This window comes from Nyctereutes procyonoides, unplaced genomic scaffold (assembly GCF_905146905.1).
Source record: "Nyctereutes procyonoides isolate TBG_1078 unplaced genomic scaffold, NYPRO_anot_genome, whole genome shotgun sequence".
Classification (NCBI taxonomy): Eukaryota; Metazoa; Chordata; class Mammalia; order Carnivora; family Canidae; genus Nyctereutes; species Nyctereutes procyonoides.
In genome coordinates, this window is record NW_026575130.1 from 14,585,703 (window position 1) to 14,604,150 (window position 18,448).

Genomic DNA, 18,448 nt, shown 5'->3' on the forward strand with positions numbered 1-18,448 from the left:
GCTGAAGGCAGATGCTTAACTGAATGAACTCACCCAGATGCTTCTTAACATGTGCTTTTAAAAGAAAAAGGAAGACAAGAAGAAGTCATTTTTTTTTTACCTCAAAATTCAGAAGGATTGTGTATTTTGAAATGATTTACTACTAGAACCAGGAGAATGTTTTGGGAAACTTTCTGGTAAAATTATTAAAATACCAGAAAAGATGTCTTTGTGAAGTTGCAACATAAATCTGAAGAAGAGAATACAAATTAGTTTAAAGAGATAGCAGTATAAAATGTGCTGGAAATATGTGATAAACATAAAATCATCTGCCTGAGATGAGGAAATTGTCGAGAAAATGAGAAATCCAGTAGAATTAAAATCAATAATGTAGTCAACAAAAGTAGACTTGATTTAACAGGAAATTTAATCAATGATATGAAAGAATGTCTTGAAAAAATTTTCCTAGAATGTAAAGGCAGAAAAAAAAACTATGAAAGAAAAGATGATAGGTACAAAGGATAGAGAACAATGATCCATACTAAAAATTATAGGTCTTCAGGATGTGAGGGTGATCTGGCTGCAATATCTGTCACCTCACTGATCACCAAGGTTGGTTTGGCTGATCTGGCTGGCTAAGCAGGTGTCCTGGTCCTCCCTCACTGCTCCGTGTGTTCACCCTTCCGAAAGCTGTGTGCTCAGTCTAACACTAGGACCTTCCATGATAGAGGGCCATTTTTTGGTCATGGGTATAGGAGTAGCTGTGTTTTCCCACTAGAACTTCCAACAAACTCTTGAGGTCTATTTGTAGGAGAATGTGGGTGGTCAAGCTTCCAAGACTCCAGACACATCCAGATGAGATCTTGTGTATGGCAGTCTGCTTCTTTAAAAATAAGAAAAAAAAACCCACATAGGTTTTCAGAGTTTTAAATCAGAGAAGTATTTATCAAAGATTAAAATTGGAAAAAACAACCAACCAATCAACCAACCAATGCTTTTCTGAGCACAAAAAGAGACATCCTAATGCTTATTGGTTTGTAAGACTTACCAGGTGGGACGCCTGGGTGGCTCAGCAGTTGAGCCTATGCCTTTGGCTCAGAGCATGATCCTTGGTATGGGGATCGAGTCCCATATCAGGCTCCCTGTGAGGAGCCTACTTCTGTCTCTGCCTGTGTCTCTGCCTCTCTCTCTGTGTATCTCTCATGAGTAAATAAATAAAATCTTTAAAAAAAAATAAAAGACTTACCATGTGGGTGCCTGGGTGGCCATTCAGTTAAGTGTCCAACTCTTGATTTCAGCTCAGGTCATGATCTCAGGGTCTTGAGATCAAGCCCTGTGTGGGAGCCTGCTTAAGATTCTCTCCCTCTCCTTCTGCTCCTCTTTGCATTCTCTCCTTCTCTAAAAAAATAAAATAAAATACTTACCATGTTACAAAGAAAATTAATGGAGAGAGGAGCATATCTTAGCAAAAATTTCCATTTTAAGGATAAAGCAAAATAATTTTTAAAAATTTTAGATATAATCATTTTGAAATAAAACATGTTACTTTTAAAACAAAAGTCAGCAGATTTGAGAATTTTCTTTCAGAGTAGTAAATATCAGTTTATAAGGTTATCTTTTCTACAGAATTTTGAATGTATAAAACTGTTGTACAAGAATTCTAAATCCACTCAAGTTTTTGTTTATCTGCAAAGGCAACAGAAGGACACACACACATGTGCACACACACACACACACATATATAAAATGGCTCAGAAAACACACTATCTGAATGCTTTTTATTTTAGAAAACCTACACAAAGACATATTTCAGATGACTGTGAGGTTAATCAAAATGTTAATCACATGTTGAAGTGTTTATACATACACATACACACACACATATGGACTTATAGGGTACGTTGAAATAATTCAAACATAAAAGTAAGTGCATTAGGGTTCTCCAGAGAAACAAAGCCAATTGAAGATTATATATATAATAATATATATAATGAAAAACTGTGCAATTATGAAGGCAGAGGAGTCCTAAGATCTGTAGTCAGTAAGCTGGAGATCCAGGAGAGCCATGGTATAGTTTCAGTCTACTACATCTAAAGACCTAAGAAATAGGAGGGCTGATGTGTAAGTGCTAGTCCAGTCCTAAGATAGGAGGCGACTGATATCCCAACTTGAAGACAGCCAAGCAGTGAGAATAAATTCTCCCTTAATCGATCTTTTTCTTTTATTCAGGTCTTCAGTGGATTGGATGAGGCTTACCTGCATCGGTGAGGGCACTCTGGTTTACTTACTCTACTGAATCAAATGTTAATTTCATCCAGAAACACCCATTCCAGACCCACCTATGATAGTGCTCTTCAAACACATCATTATGTGAGTACTTTGTGATCTAGCCACCTTAACCCATAAAATTAACCATCACGCTAGATTGTAATACTTTGTTGTGGGTTTGGTTATAAAAAGTGAATGCAGATGTCAGAAATTGTTCTTTGAAAAGAATAATGTTAAAATTATATATAAAACTAAGTCACAATAAAGTGGGCCTAAATGTCCAGATACTATGAATGAAGATAATGAATCACTGTGAAGAATGCTAACTGGGAGAAAGTAAGAAGATAGCATATTACGTTTTAAAAAAGTCTTACATGAAAGTCAGCAAAAATTAGAAAAGAATAATTTTTAAATAGAGTAGCAATATAACTTAAACAGGACTGAAATCTTCCAAATCTGTAGAAGATAAAATCAACCCAAATAGCAATGACAGAAAACAGAGGAAGTGACATAAAAGCCTGCCAAAAGGAAGAAAAGAAAGCACAACCAAAGATAGTAAAATAAGATGAAACATATCAATTCTGATAATAAATTTAACTGGGTTATGCTTCCTAACTAAAATAGAGTTTTGGGGGATGCCTGGGTGGCTCAGCAGTTGAGCATCTGCCTTTGGCTCAGGGCATGATACTCATCTGGGGATTGAGTCCCACATTGGGCTTCCTGAAGGAAGCCTGCTTCTCTCTATCTGTGTCTCAGCCTCTCTCTCTATGTCTCTCATGAATAAATAAATAAAATCTAAAAAAAAAAATAACTAAAAAAATAAAACAAATTTTTGTCAAATAAAGAGGTTTAGAAACAGTATCTCTGGGCTATTTTCAAGGGGCACTTCTAAAAAAACCCCAAATTTTAAATATAAGAGATTGAACAAAGATTCATAAGGTAAATTGAAAAAAGAGATGTGATTAATGATTTCAAACAAAATACATGTTAAGGGTTAAAATATTAAAAGGCTACAAAAAGAAAACAAAACAAAACTAAGCAAAAAGGCTACAGAGGCAATTTCTCTCATGCACACAACATTACACAATCAAGTTATAGCAATCATAAATTCTTATGCACTGAGTAAAATAGTATTCAACATACGGAGCAAAAAACCATTAGGAGGAAAAAAGAAATGAACACAATCCTGTAGTTGCAGGAAAATTTAACATTCACATCTTGAGCTTTGAAGAACAGAGTGGGCATCTATTTTCTTCTGCTCCACATCACTTCTTTGGAGAACTGCCTCTGCCAACCCATCAGAATATTTTGGTGGGTTTGGGGCAAGAGGCTGCTGCATTGTGACTATACAGGACTGGGCGAGTTTAGGAGATGCTTGATGCCCCACTCAGATTTCTTTGGATCCCTTTTGACAAGTTTTGTGAGTCCATACCCAGCTTGTTTGTTAGCTGAGCTCCTTAGAGGCTGGCATCTGGGTGCTGGGTCTGCTTTGGCCTGGTCTCTTTCCCTGAGGACAAACTTGGAGGTATAACTTAGACTCTGGAGCTCCCTTATTTGGCTTTGGGAATTGTAAGCTTCTTTCCCTTCCTCTTGGGCTGTGCCTACTCCTTTACCATTTTCTCCTAGAAGCTGGTCCTAATAAATCACTCTCAGTGGATTTCCTGACTCAAGATCTGCTCATGTGAAGCCTGACTAGAGATGGCAGGTGACCCAAATGGATCAGTTAGGGTGGTTTGTCTTTCTAACCCAAGGATTGGCCCGAGATGGACAATTTACTGAAACTGGGTCAATCAGGATCTTTTATTTGGTCTTGGAATAGTGCTGGGAAAAAGGAAGAATGTCTTTAGAAATCTCTGTGATTACAACGTGCAAGCACCACATAAATCTGGCTTTTCCAGGAGCTATGTCATTGCTGAATAGACAGAGCCTGAGTGAGGAATGAATTCAGGGAAACAAGACTAAGAGAATAAGAAAGACAGTACCAATTCCATCATTTGAACCCTGAGATCCAGCCTTTGCTGAAGAAGTTTGTACTTCGGGAATTTGAGTTGTATTATTTCACTAGTTCTTTTTTTTTTTTTTTATTTCACTAGTTCTTATAATGAATTGTCCTGTTTGAATTGGGTTTGTTATTTGCAACGAAAAGATCCCTAACAACGTAGCAGTTCAAGCAGGAAAAAATAGGTTTCAGAGAGTTTGAATAATAAAAGTAATAATGGATTTGGAAATGAGATGTACTGTACTTCTTTTTAAAATAGTATATGGGGTGCCTGGGTGGCTCAGGTGGCTAAGCTTCTGACCCTTGATCTCAGCTCAGGTTTTGATCTTAGGGTTGTAAGTTCAAGCCCTGGGTTGGGCTCCACAGTAGGCATGGAGCCAACTTATAAAATAAAATTTAAAAAATAAAATAAAATAAGCAGTATACTAGCTACAAAAACAACCTCATTTTATTCCTCAAAACATAACTTTCAAAGAACACATTCTTTTAAATGTAACATCTTAGAAATTAATTGTAAAAGGTTAAAGAAATACAAAGACTCATAGAAAAATTTAAAAATCTTTCTCCTGGGATGCCTGGGTGACTCAGTGGTTGAGTGTCTGCCTTTGCCGCAGGGCGTGATCCCCAGATCCTGGGATCAAGTCCTGCATCAGGCTCCCTGCAGGGAGCTTGCTTCTCCCTTTGCCTGTGTCTCTGCCTCTGTCTTTGTGTCTCTCATGAATAAACAAATAAAATCTTAAAAAAACAAAATCTTTCTCCCATAACCTTAGGATAAAAAAGAGAATCTAAAGTCAATAAAAATGAAAATGTTAGTACTATGGGGATAATAATTTTAGAGACAATTCTCCATCTGACCCATATTTCTTTTTATTCCCCTTCATTGTTTCAACATTCAAGCATCTAGGCCAATCTGTACTCTTTAGCTCAGGAAAGGGATGTGACAGGGTAAAATGAAATAATAATTTATTTCTTATAGTTATGTAATCTGTCTTTTAAAAGTGTAGGGTCTTTAGGGAAATACTGAGATTTGGAGAAAATGTTTGAGCACTGGTGGTTGGATATTTTCTGCTACTCCACTGAATACAGAAAGATTCCTAAAGCTGGAAAGAGAGGACATCATCACTGGAAGTTCTGTATAGGGTCCTTGTATCCTGTCTTATTAACAGAGCTTTAAGAAATGGCATCTGCCCAGAGAAGGAAAGACAGGCCACCTTAGAGTGGAGACATGTCTCGTTGTCATCTAGTTTGGACTGATGATGTTCAAGCTCTGAGGAATAGACTTGATGAGGAACATCTCAGCTGGTGCCTATATGGATGGTCAACCCTAAGAGCAAATGTCCTGCCTTTCTATATAAACAACGTTAAAGGGGCGAAGGGAGGAGTCAGGCTCACCTTGACTGGCTCCTGGTGGAATGGGATCTTGATATAGATCTTGAGTTGATTTGTAGAAGAATAACATAAGTTTTATTCCTGATGCTTTTGAGTTTGTGACTAGAATTTAAAGTCACCACACTTTCTATTAACCCTTGTGGGTATGGTCAAAGGAGCTTGGGTAAGCAGAACTTTGCTTCTTTAACTCCAATTCTCTCACCTCAAATGGAGACTTTGTTCATGTAACTGAGGTTCATTGAGCTAGTTTAACACTTTTTTAGAAATATGCCAATTTCAACTTCAATTTTTTTGGCTTTTGTATTCAATTTAGTAACCACATTATAATATTTACAATATATTCTGTTTTGTTTTAAGATTTTTTTATTTATTCATAAGAGACACACAAAGAGAGGCAGAGACACAGGCAGAGGGAGAAGCAGGCTCCCTATGGGGAGCCTGATGAGGGACTCATCCTGTAACACAGGACACCAGGGTCACAACCTGAGCCAAAGGCAGTCATCCAACCTCTGAGCCACCTGGGTGCCCCAGTTAGTTTTGTTTTTAAACTTGAAATAGTTCTGTAAACTTAGAAGACCCTAAGCCAAATTTGGGGTAAATTTTTCACTAAAATAGTGCGAAGGGAGGCACCATATAGCAAATGCTTCTGCTGTCAAACCAAAAACAGTCTGGAAGGAGATGGGAACATAATTTCAACTCACCTTACATTTCATACTTCAACTATCTTTAAGATATAGTAGCAGAACATATGCACATTCTCCAAATCCATGGACATAAAGTTGTCTAATGTGTCCACCACAGCCTAGACCACAAGTGAAGGAGTGGGACCTAAAGTGGAGTATAAAAATACATATATTCACAATAAAGTGTATTTGCACATTTCAATGTAGAATTTCAGTAAAAGGGAGTTTGCATTTTTGAATTATCAATGTGCCTTTCTCTTTACTTTTGGAGACACAGGACTTCCACCTTAGTCTTCCCTAAGTAACTATTTTCCTGGGTTAGAAGAAATACAAACAGAAGAACCAGGGTAATATCAACTGTTTCATCCAAACATAATTTTGTAGCAAGATGATAAATACCCTTGCAAGTCAGTCACATCATACAGTTTTACATCAGAAAAATGAAAGTTCTTCTGGATCCCGGGGAAAAGAGAGAAAGAAAGACAGAAGGATGGGATTCTGGGTGGCTCAGCGGTTGAGCCTGTCTGCCTTCTGCTCGGGGCATGATCCTGGGGTCTCAGGATCGAGTCCCACGTCCGGCTCCCTGCATGGAGCCTGCTTCTCCCTCTGCCTGTGTTTTCCTCTCTCTGTCTCTCTTGCATAAATAAATAAAATCTTTAAAGAAAAAAAAAAAGGAGCCAGATTATATTATAAATTAATAAAAAACCAACTATATTCATGGTTTTTCGTTTTTGTTTTTTTTTTTAAAGATTTTATTTATTTATTCATGAGAGACACAGAGAGAGAGATCAGGCCCTGGGCTGAAGGCAGGCGCTAAACCACTGAGCCACCCAGGGATCCCCTATTCATGGGTGTGTTAATGAAAAGTTGGAAAGAAGCTTATTAGGGGAAATTGAACCTGCCTCCTAAAGTCCTGAAAAATTTTCTCTTTAATTTTCTTGTTGCCCACAAAACAAAGAAGTACTTCCCCCCCTGTAATTTCTCTGTGATATAGCAGAGTTTCCTTGTACTTTTGTTGCCACAAAAATGCATTAGTCCATTTCATCTCTTTTCCTCTTCCACAAATACTTGTGCCACTCTAAGCATTTTCTCCTCTTTTTAAACTACACAGGTACGTAGATGTTAGTATTGTCTCTTTTTAAGCTTGCTATAGTTAAGTGTACGCCAGGCTCAGCCAGAGAGAATCTCATGGAAAGGCCTTTTCAAGTAAGAAAACATATAACTGGCTGTATGCAATTCACGTTCACATGATTAGTAATGTAACCTTTTTTCCTGAAAAGAAGGAAGACTTCAAAACCAAATACTTTAAATTACATATATATATGTAATTTTTAATTCTGTATTACAAATATATATGTAATTATATATATATATATAATTTGGATATATGGATATATCTGTGAATATATCATGGATATAGATAGAGCCACAAATATTTTGAAATAACATGTTTAAAAATTTTTTATTTAAGTTCAATTTAATTAACATATACTATATTAATTTCAGAGGTAGAATTTAGTAATTCTTCAGTTGTATATGGCACCCAGTGGTCATTGCATCAAATGCCCTCTTTAATGCCCATCCCCCAGTTAGCCCACCGCCCCCTCCAGTAATCCTGTTTGTTTCCCAGAGTTAAGGGTCTCTTATGGTTTTCCTCCTTTCTGTTTTTATCTTATTTTATTTTTCTTTCCCTTCCCTGATGTTCATCTGTTTCTTAAATTTCATATATCAGTGAAATCATATGGTTCAAAATAACATTTTTAACATTTAACAATATAAATCTTCATCGAATTCTTTAGATTTTCTCATCTATTATATAAAAATGTTATGTTATCTATATGCTTCTCTGCTAGCTCTAAATTTCCCTTTTAAGCCTTAGTAAAGTAGAATTTGGTGGATTTTTAAAAAGCAGTTTGGGTCACAAACTTGCACATATTTTTTCTGGGAAATAATCTATAACAATTAGCATGTCTATTCTTTAGAATTTTGAGTCATTCCAAACTGCGCATGATTCATTGCTTGTTCATTTTTAGTTCACTCTGGACGAAAAATTCACAAGATACAAGATGATGTCTAGGGAGACATCATCCTAGAATATATTTTAGTCTTCAAAGATTTAAGCTCTGTTTCCAATAATAAGAATATTATACATTAATGATGAAGTAGAATTTTGTAGGAAAAGAATAGATGGGCTTTTAATCAACATAACTTGAAGTCTTTTTCTTTTTAAGGTTTTATTTATTTATTCATGAGAGACACACAGAGAGAGGCAGAGACACAGGCAGAGGGAGAAGCAGGCTTCCTGCAGAGAGCCTGATGTGGGACTCGATCCCAGGATCCCGGAGTCACACCCTGGGCCAAAGGCAGACGCTCAACCGCTGAGCCATCAGGTGCCCCCACAAATAAGTCTTAACAGTGTATCTCAATGGGATATATACAGGCCACTTTTTTAAGTTAGGAAAGGATTTCTTTTTTACAAATTATTCATGATTTAAAACGATGAGACATATGATGAGTATCTTTCTGTACAAGAGCATAGATTAAGCGACTGATTGATGATAAGAAGGGAGACCTTTCAAAATGAACATCGATATGAAACTGTGGCAACTAGAATAATTGTGTCTTATTGTTAGTCTGAAGCCTTGCTCAGAAAGAACAACTTTATTCCTGATTTCCTCTCTGCCAGGTTTGTCTGCTACTATTTCGCAGACATCCATGGCTATTATACTTTTTCAACGACTTTCCTGTGGGGAAAGTGTGAGAAGCGAAGACACAACTCCTAGGGATTGAGAAGTAGCTAGGAACTATGATCCGTAGTGCAAATCTTCTGCAATAGTGGGGATAGGTTAAAAAAAGGGAATGAACATTTATTGAGTTTTCTTACTGTGTACTTGGCATCATGCCCAATTGACACCAATATAATGTATGAAGCAATTCATGAAGACAGTTGCAGAACTACCCTTTGGTCCTTGTCTCTAAATTAAATCTGTGCTCTCCTCATGTCTCTCTTTTGATCCTTTGAAAATTGCAGTAATTTCTTTTTCTTCTCACTAGCCAAGATTTTTGTCCTATGTTCCCAGGTTAATTTCATTTCAAGTACAAAATTAAGTTATAATATCGTCCCAATGCCTTTTCGATCTAAACAGACTGCTGCCACATTACCCTTATCACACTCTCTTACTCCCTGTGAATGGAATGTACCAGACCATTTTCTCGGATAACCTCTGGTTGAATTACAATCACACAAGCTGCAATGAATGCTGCCATCTCCTGGTACCTTTTGAAGAGATGAAATCTGGTAAGCAAAGACTTCGCACACTTGGTTCTCATGCTATTTGCCACTAACTACACTCCTCAGATGTGGCCCTTCATGTATTTATTCTCTGCTTGCTTAGAGTCATCCATGTTGGGGTGCTTATGGGAAAACAAAAAGATCTTGGGTTGGGACATCTGTTCTCCTAGTATGTTCAACCTGATGGAACTTGAAAACCTAGTTGGTGACTCTATTTTACCATTTAATATGTATCAGGGATAGTACTCGATGCTCCTGAAAAAAAGTGAAAATTTTGATGAGTACAAGATTTACGCTGTTTATACTATACACAGAAGTTTGAGGTAGAAGCCATGACTTTAATTTGAAGCACTTGGCCATACCAAGCCAAAATTAACTGAAAATTTTCTTGCCATGTTACTATGCATATTTGCTTTAATTTTAGTTGATATGATCAATTAATTAATTCATAAGATTAATTGATTACTGCAATGCTTGCAATAATGTAGTTGCTAGTAAATTATGCCATGCATATGAAAAATTTAAAAATTTTATCACTAGTTAATTCAAAATAAACCAACGCTGGTTCATTGGATTAAATTGCCACAGTGATTTTCAACATGTAAACAGTCTGGCTGAATTCCTAAAAATATGGAAAAAGTTAACACAAGGAACACATTAATTCATTTTGACCTGTGAATTAAGAAAGCTCATTTATTTATTGACTGATGAAAAGTCTTTCAGTCCATGTTCCTTTTGTTCTTTTTGGGGAACAGTCAAAAGTAGCTTTATCAAAGGCACCTAAACCTTAAAAAAAATTATTTAAAAAAAATGAACCTATTAAACAGTAACATAAAGAAATATGTATGTAAAATAACTATATTTTCCAAACTAATTTCTCCAAAACAACATTCAATGCACTGAATGACATTATTTTACATTTTTGCATGTCTCTTTAATGCCTGGCTTAATGAACATGACTGAATTTTCATATCCACTTTTACATTCAATCTGTTGAAATATGTTGTTTCTAAGGCACTTTTTGGTTTAGTTATTGTTGAATGCCTAATAACCACCACAAAGCCTAGCACATACTAAGCTCTGTAATGCTAATGAAATGAATAATTCCCAGCCTCTTCATTTGTAAAGGTTCCTGAATTCTTTGTTTTTTTTTTAAGATTTTATTTATTCATTCATGAGAGACAGAGAGAGAGAGAGAGAGAGAGAGAGAGAGGCAGAGACATAGGCAGAGGGAGAAGCAGGCTCCTTGTTGGGGAGCCTGATGCGGGACTTGATCCTAGGACCACCACGGGATCATGCCTTGAGCCAAAGGCAGACACTCAAGCACTGAGCCACCCAGGTGGCCCAAGGTGCCTGAATTCTTTACATTAATTTATAAAATTCTCTTTAAAATCAGTGGATATTGCCATTGCCATAAGCAGGGTCACACTCTTCAATTGTTACTGGTCAGAGTGTGTTTTGGGGGTCAGCAGTACTGGTGTCACTCGGGAACTTATGAGAAAGGCTGAATGTCAGACTCCACCCCAGACCTACAGAATCAGAAGCTGCGTTTTAACAAGATGCCCCAAGCAATTCCTCTACCTGTTAGAGTCTGAGAAGCACTGCTTTGAAGCATCTTTGCTGCCATTATCATTTCTGTGTGGCTATAGAATTCATTCTTCCATAGCTTGCTGTTTTCCTAAATAAAATTCTTTTATGACTAGACTTTGCACTACTTTCTAATTGAGTGTATGCAAAATAAGTTTTCACATCTTTGTTTCTTTTCTAAGGGTGGTCAGGCTTAGAAACTGTGAATTCCTACTGCTGAGCTGTGAGTCAGGGGGCTTTCTATAAGGGAAACTCCCTTCTAGGACCATCTGATTAAAATTTTTAAATGATTGGACCAGTGGGTGGCTATGAAGATATTGCTGCTTATGTAGTTTTCTTCCATAAAAGAATGTTTGTTTAGTATGGTATAGACCTGGCACAAATTTAAGGGAAGACTTCCTACTTCAAATTACTTTAACAGCTCCTGAAGGAGAAAGTAATTATCACAAGTCTTTTTCTTTTTCTTTAGGCTTTCTTCCCTGGCTGAGATTGGCTATGGGTAAATTTATGGAGGGGGTTGGGCCACCAATTTGTAAATTATTTGCTTTTCACTTAATTAACTCAACAACTTAGTTTTTATTAGAAAGGCAACTTTGGGGATCCCTGGGTGGCGCAGAGGTTTGGCGCCTGCCTTTGGTCCAGGGCGCCATCCTGGAGACCCGGGATCGAATCCCACGTCAGGCTCCCGGTGCATGGAGCCTGCTTCTCCCTCAGCCTGTGTCTTTGCCTCTCTCTCTCTCTCTCTCTCTCTCTCTCTCTCTCTCTGTGTGTGTGTGTGTGATTATCATAAATAAATAAAAAAATTTTAAAAAAACCCACAAAAAAATTTAAAAAAAAAAGAAAAAGAAAGGCAACTTTGGTTGATTTTTTTTTTTAAGATTTTACTTATTTATTCATGAGAGACACAAAAAGAAAGGCAGAGACATAGGCAGAGGGAAGAGCAGGCTCCCTGCGGGAAGCCGGATAGCCGGATGCGGGACTCAACCCCAGACTCCAGGATCACGCCCTGGAAGGCAGATGCTCAACCACTGAGCCACCCAGGTGCCCAACTTCATCTGATTTTAACCTGCCTAAAGTTACTAAGAGTTTTAGTATAGTAAAGCACTTACAGTAGTTGTTCTTTTGCTTTTCAATGTAATGAGATGCTTCTCTTAAGTATATACATTTAAAGTCAGCTCCAGTAGACAAAGTAGGCTGTACCAGTGCCAGCTGCAGTTTGCCTGGGGCCAGGCCATCTTTTTCCTGAGAAGAGGTCTGTATGCAAGTCTGGAAACCTGTGGCAAGAGAAAGAAAACATATTTAGAAAAAATGAACTGCTAACACATGTGAAGGTCTCGTCCTGGTACTTAATCACTCTTTGTAGAAATGATCTGTGTACTAGTAGGTGGTTAAGGATCCTGGAAAGAGCCTGGGACTTTAGAGTCAGACAGATCCAAGCCTGGTGGGACATCGTGGGTCTTCTCAGAAAAAAAATAAAAAATAAAAAAATAAATTTTAAGTTAACAGTGGTAGGTTTGAGCTGTGGTTTAATGGTGTTAAAAAACAAAATTTAGAGATGCCTGGGCAGCTCAGTGGTTGAGTATCTGCCTTTGGCTCAGGGCGTGCTCCCAGAGACCCAGGATCTAATTCCAGATCGAGCTCCCTGAAAAAAACAAAATTCAGTCGAGTAAATTTGAAGTCTAATTGGCTTTATTAAATAATATGTGAATTGGGCAGCATGCCATCTAGTAGGTAGAGGGGAAGTTCTGGAAGGAGTTGTACAAAATGGAAGATTTTTAATGGAAAAAAGGTGTGGCAAGAAAATTCCTAGCAGAAAAAAAGGATTGTCTTGCAAGTGCTCAATGTAGGTGAGCGTATGAATGAAATAGTGTCTAGGTGCTTGCTAACAGTTCAGGCACCACCCACTCATGTTTTCTCACTTAATCCTGGCAATACCCTTATGATGCAGCAATAATTAACTCAATTGTTCCAGACAATGTTCTAGACTCTTTACGTGTATTAACTCATCTGTTGCTTGTAACAATTGATTCTTGAAAATAGGTGTTACTGTTATAATTTTCATTCACATATAAGGAAATTAAACCACAAAAGGGTGAAATAAGTTGCCCAAGCAATGTTCGTAGAGAATCAATTTCAACTGATTGATTTTGAACCAGTTTGACTCCAATGTCCGTGCTCTCAACTACCGTGATAAAGTTGTTCATCAATTTTCCCATTTTGTGAGTGAGCAAGTTGAGTGTGAGTTTCGTTAGAATCACACATCTATAAATTGCTAAAGCAGGGAATTGAGTGTGAGTTGCCCACCTATAGGCTAGGGTTTTTTCCATTACAGCACATTTCTAGACATTTCATTATGACCCCAGAGGCAGAGATTTCCAAGAAGAACCTATTTAAATCTCCATTGCCAAAAAGGCCAAGAAGATTCATCATCTGCAGCATAGTCAAAGCAAAATAAAGCTTTCCTGCATTTCAACAAAGCCCCTGTTATGTATAAATCTGTAATATTCTTTGTGGCTCCAGTCAACACATTTTAAAAAAAAATATACAAAGATGTTGTAGAAGGTCCAAGAACTACCTGGAAAAAGGATGATGGAATTGCTGTGTATGGGCATCTTAGCAAATGAGGGTGCTTCAGTCTAGGAGAACAAACCTGACCGTGTATAACATTTAAGAATTACAAAATGTACGACCAACTTTTAAAACAAATGACAAAATACTATTGAAGCTTGAATAATTTAAGTCTTGAGAGTTTAGTCTAAATAAAAAGTTTCAGGTATTGGATTATTCTACACTAATAGAAGTAACTAGACCAATTGGGATAAAAACATGAATGTGTTTTTAAAGCTTTGATCAGTTAAGGGACACATATCCCTAATGTGTAATTGAGGAAATTTGGCATTATTATTTATCTCTTATCCTTGAGATAGACATCCAAGAGCTTGGTGGCAGGAACCAGAGAGGCCTAGGTTTGAGTCTTAGTTCTGCCTCTTGTTATATGACCCTGGGCAAAATTCTTAACCTCTTAGTTCATCAGTTTTCTCATCTGTACAATGGGACACTGGTGATCCTCACTTTGAATTAATTTTGAATTGAATTAAACTCATTGAATTTAAACACATGAAAAGTGTACAAAACAGAGACTGGTACATTGACAGGGCTCAGTGATTGTTGGCTAACATTATTAGTCATTGTCAATGCACAAGATAGCATGAACTATTTGTCTTTTGTCCCAGTCAGACTGGTCTCCGTTTTAGGAAGATAATGCAGAAGTATCTCAGTAAAATGTTTTTTACTGAGATCTTTTGTTTTTCCATACACAAAAGTTTCATGCGGAACCCTCTAGTGATATGTGAGGTTTGTCTGTGGAGGGTAGAGTCCATGTCCTAACTGTTTCCAACTGTTTGCATATTGTCTCGGAGCTCTGAAGATCTTAAATCTGACAAGGATACTAAGAGTTTTCCTATTAAACCTGCATCTTCTGTGTTGCTTCAACTTGACTACATATTAGGCATGTGGGAAGGATGCTGAATGAAGAGAATGACTGGGTAAATACCTAGTGAATGGTTCAGTGATTGGAGAGAAAACTCCCATGAACAATGAATTCTGGCCAAGATGTTACCTTGTTCTTGATTGAGTCAGAAAGAAAAAAGTCATGCAGAATATGAATACTAGGAAGCTAATCCTCCTGTGTGTGGCAGTGGTCTAGGTTTTAGTGGAACAAGTGGTTAGAAATTAGAAACCATCTCATGTGAAATAATTTCCAGTGTACACTTAAAAGAATGTGTGGCCTCTGTTATATGCTTGTTGGCCACAATTCCAAAAAAAGCTTCAAAAGCACTGCCAGTTTAGTGAGGGAAACATTCAATTTTGTTAATAAAACAAAGATTGTGCTTAGATATTTTTCTTTTTCAGGATGACTAAAGGATTTTAGATATTTACATATATTAAGAATTAGTCAAAAGGAAATGCTGTTAAAAAACTGGAGAAACTTTTACACTCATGCATTTGTATTGTAAGCAGTTTCATTTTTTTCAAAGAGCCATTGATACTTTGTAACAAGAACCATTATTGGGAATTTAAAAAAAGATTTTATTTATTTATTCATGAGAGACACAGAGAGAGGCAGAGACATAGGCAGAGGAACCTGATGTGGGACTTGATCCCAGGACCCCAGGGATCACAACCTGAGCCAAAGGCAGATGCTCAAACACTGGGCCACCCAGGTGCCCCCGGGGAATTTGTTTTTTTTTAATATTTTTTTTAAATTTTTTATTTATTTATGATAGGCACACAGTGAGAGAGAGAGAGAGGCAGAGACACAGGCAGAGGGAGAAGCAGGCTCCATGCACCAGGAGCCTGACGTGGGATTCGATCCCGGGTCTCCAGGATCGCGCCCTGGGCCAAAGGCAGGCGCCAAACCGCTGTGCCACCCAGGGATCCCCCGGGAATTTGTTTTAATCAAGTAATTGTCTTTCTGTCTTTTGATAAAGACTCTCTTCGATCAAACTTTAGTAAGGCTCCTCTGAGCATTCTTTTCAACTAAGACCTTAACCTTGGCCTTCCTTGTCTGTCTTGTCCTAGCTGGGCCTGCATTAGATTACTTTAGCAAGAATTCCCCCACCCTTGATATCTGATCAAGTTCCTTATCCCTACCTTCAAAGTCTAAGTCTTTGGTTGGCTTTAGCAAGATTCATGTGAAGTCAGTTTAGCAAGAATCCCTCCCATCTCTGATGGCTCCTCTTGCTGATTTCCCATCCACTGACCTCCTCATTCTGCTTCTTGGCTCTACATTGCCATTTGTCCTTGCTGTATTTGGAATTGAGCCTAATCTTTCCTTCTTATTGCAATACTTTTATTATAATAGCATAATATAATATAATACTGTATTATAATAGAGTGAACAAATTCTTTACTATTTTAACAAGTATCAGAATAATTTGTTTTTAACTGATTCACTCTATCATCTATGTATCTATTTATCTATCTATCTATCACCATTATCATCTATCTTTTTAGAGTAGAGAATTGGAAACAACCTTAATATTTAATAGTAGTGGGTTGACTAAATAAATTCAAAAACAAAATCTTTGAAACAGCATGCTGGCATTAATAAATAAATAATTGCCAACACTCATAGAATACCATTGTTCACACTGAATTAAGTGCTTTATCTGCTGGCCTCCAAAAGAAATTACAAGTCACCAGGAACCTAAAGCAGCAGTGCTGCTCTTCATCTTGCATCCTTTGCTTCCTTATTCTCTTCAGCCGCGGCTTCCTCTGCTCCTCAGATCTTAGAGCAGAAAACATGGCCGCTGCCCAGCTGCTCACATTTTTAGAAAGGAGCAGACCCTTCGCCTTTCCCATCCAGAAGGGAGCAATATCAGAAGAAACAATTCTACCCTTTTTCCTATTCCTGTGGCATGTTCCTGCTCATAGGAGGAGGACTAGACTATATTACTGGTGACATGGAACCATGACTGGAATACACTTGAGTTTTCTTTCTTTTTTTTAATTTTTTATTGGTGTTCAATTTGCCAACATACAGAATAACACCCAGTGCTCATCCCATCAAGTGCCCCCCTCAGCGCCTGTCACCCATTCACCCCCACACCCTGCCCTCCTCCCCTTCCACCACCCCTAGTTCGTTTCCCAGAGTTAGGAGTCTTCATGTTCTGTCTCCCTTTCTGATATTTCCCACACATTTCTTCTCCCTTCCCTTCTATTCCCTTTCACTATTACTTATATTCCCCAAATGAATGAGACCATATAATGTTTGTCCTTCTCCGATTGACTTACTTCACTCAGCATAATACCCTCCAGTTCCATCCACGTTGAAGCAAATGGTGGGTATTTGTCGTTTCTAATGGCTGAGTAATATTCCATTGTATACATAAACCACATCTTCTTTATCCATTCATCTTTAGATGGACACCGAGGCTCCTTCCACACTTTGGCTATTGTGGACATTGCTGCTATAAACATCGGGGTGCAGGTGTCCTGGAGTTTCATTGCATCTGAATCTTTGGGGTAAATCCCTAACAGTGCAATTGCTGGGTCATAGGGCAGGTCTATTTTTAATTCTTTGAGGAACCTCCACACAGTTTTCCAGAGTGGCTGCACCAGTTCACATTCCCACCAACAGTGTAAGAGGGTTCCCTTTTCTCCACATCCTCTCCAACATTTGTTGTTTCCTGCCTTGTTAATCTTGCCCATTCTCACTGGTGTGAGGTGCTATCTCATTGTGGTTTGGATTTGCATTGCCCTGATGGCAAGGGATGCAGAGCATTTTTTCATGTGCGTGTTTGCCATGTCTATGTCTTCCTCTGTGAGATTTCCATTCATGTCTTTTGCCCATTTCCTGATTGGATTGTTTGTTACTTTGGTGTTGAGTTTAATAAGTTCTTTATAGATCTTGGAAACTAGCCCTTTATCTGATACGTCATTTGCAAATATCTTCTCCCATTCTGTAGGTTGTCTTTTAGTTTTGTTGACTGTATCTGTTGCTGTGCAAAAGCTTCTTATCTTGATGAAGTCCCAATAGTTCATTTTTGCTTTTGTTTCTTTTGCTTTCGTGGATGTATCTTGCAAGAAGTTACTGTGGCCGAGTTCAAAAAGGGTGTTGCCTCTGTTCTCCTCTAGGATTTGGATGGAATCTTGTCTCACATTTAGATCTTTCATCCATTTTGAGTTTATCTTTGTGTATGGTGCAAGAGAGTGGTCTAGTTTCATTCTTCTGCATGTGGATGTCCAATTTCCCCAGCACCATTTATTGAAGAGACTGTCTTTCTTCCAGTGGATAGTCTTTCCTCCTTTATCGAATATTAGTTGACCATAAAGTTCAGGGTCCACTTCTGGGTTCTCTATTCTGTTCCATTGATCTATGTGTCTGTTTTTGTGCCAGTACCACACTGTCTTGATGACCACAGCTTTGTAGTACAACCTGAAATCTGGCATTGCGATGCCCCCAGCTATGGTTTTCTTTTTAAAAATTCCCCTGGCTATTCGGGGTCTTTTCTGATTCCATACAAATCTTAAAATAAGTTGTTCCAACTCTCTGAAGAAAGTCCATGGTATTTTGATAGGGATTGCATTAAACGTGTAAATTGCCCTGGGTAACATTGACATTTTCACAATATTAGTTCTTCCAACCCATGAGCATGGAATATTTTTCCATCTCTTTTGTCTTCCTCAACTTCTTTTAGAAGTGTTCTATAGTTTTTAGGGTATAGATCCTTTACCTCTTTGGTTAGG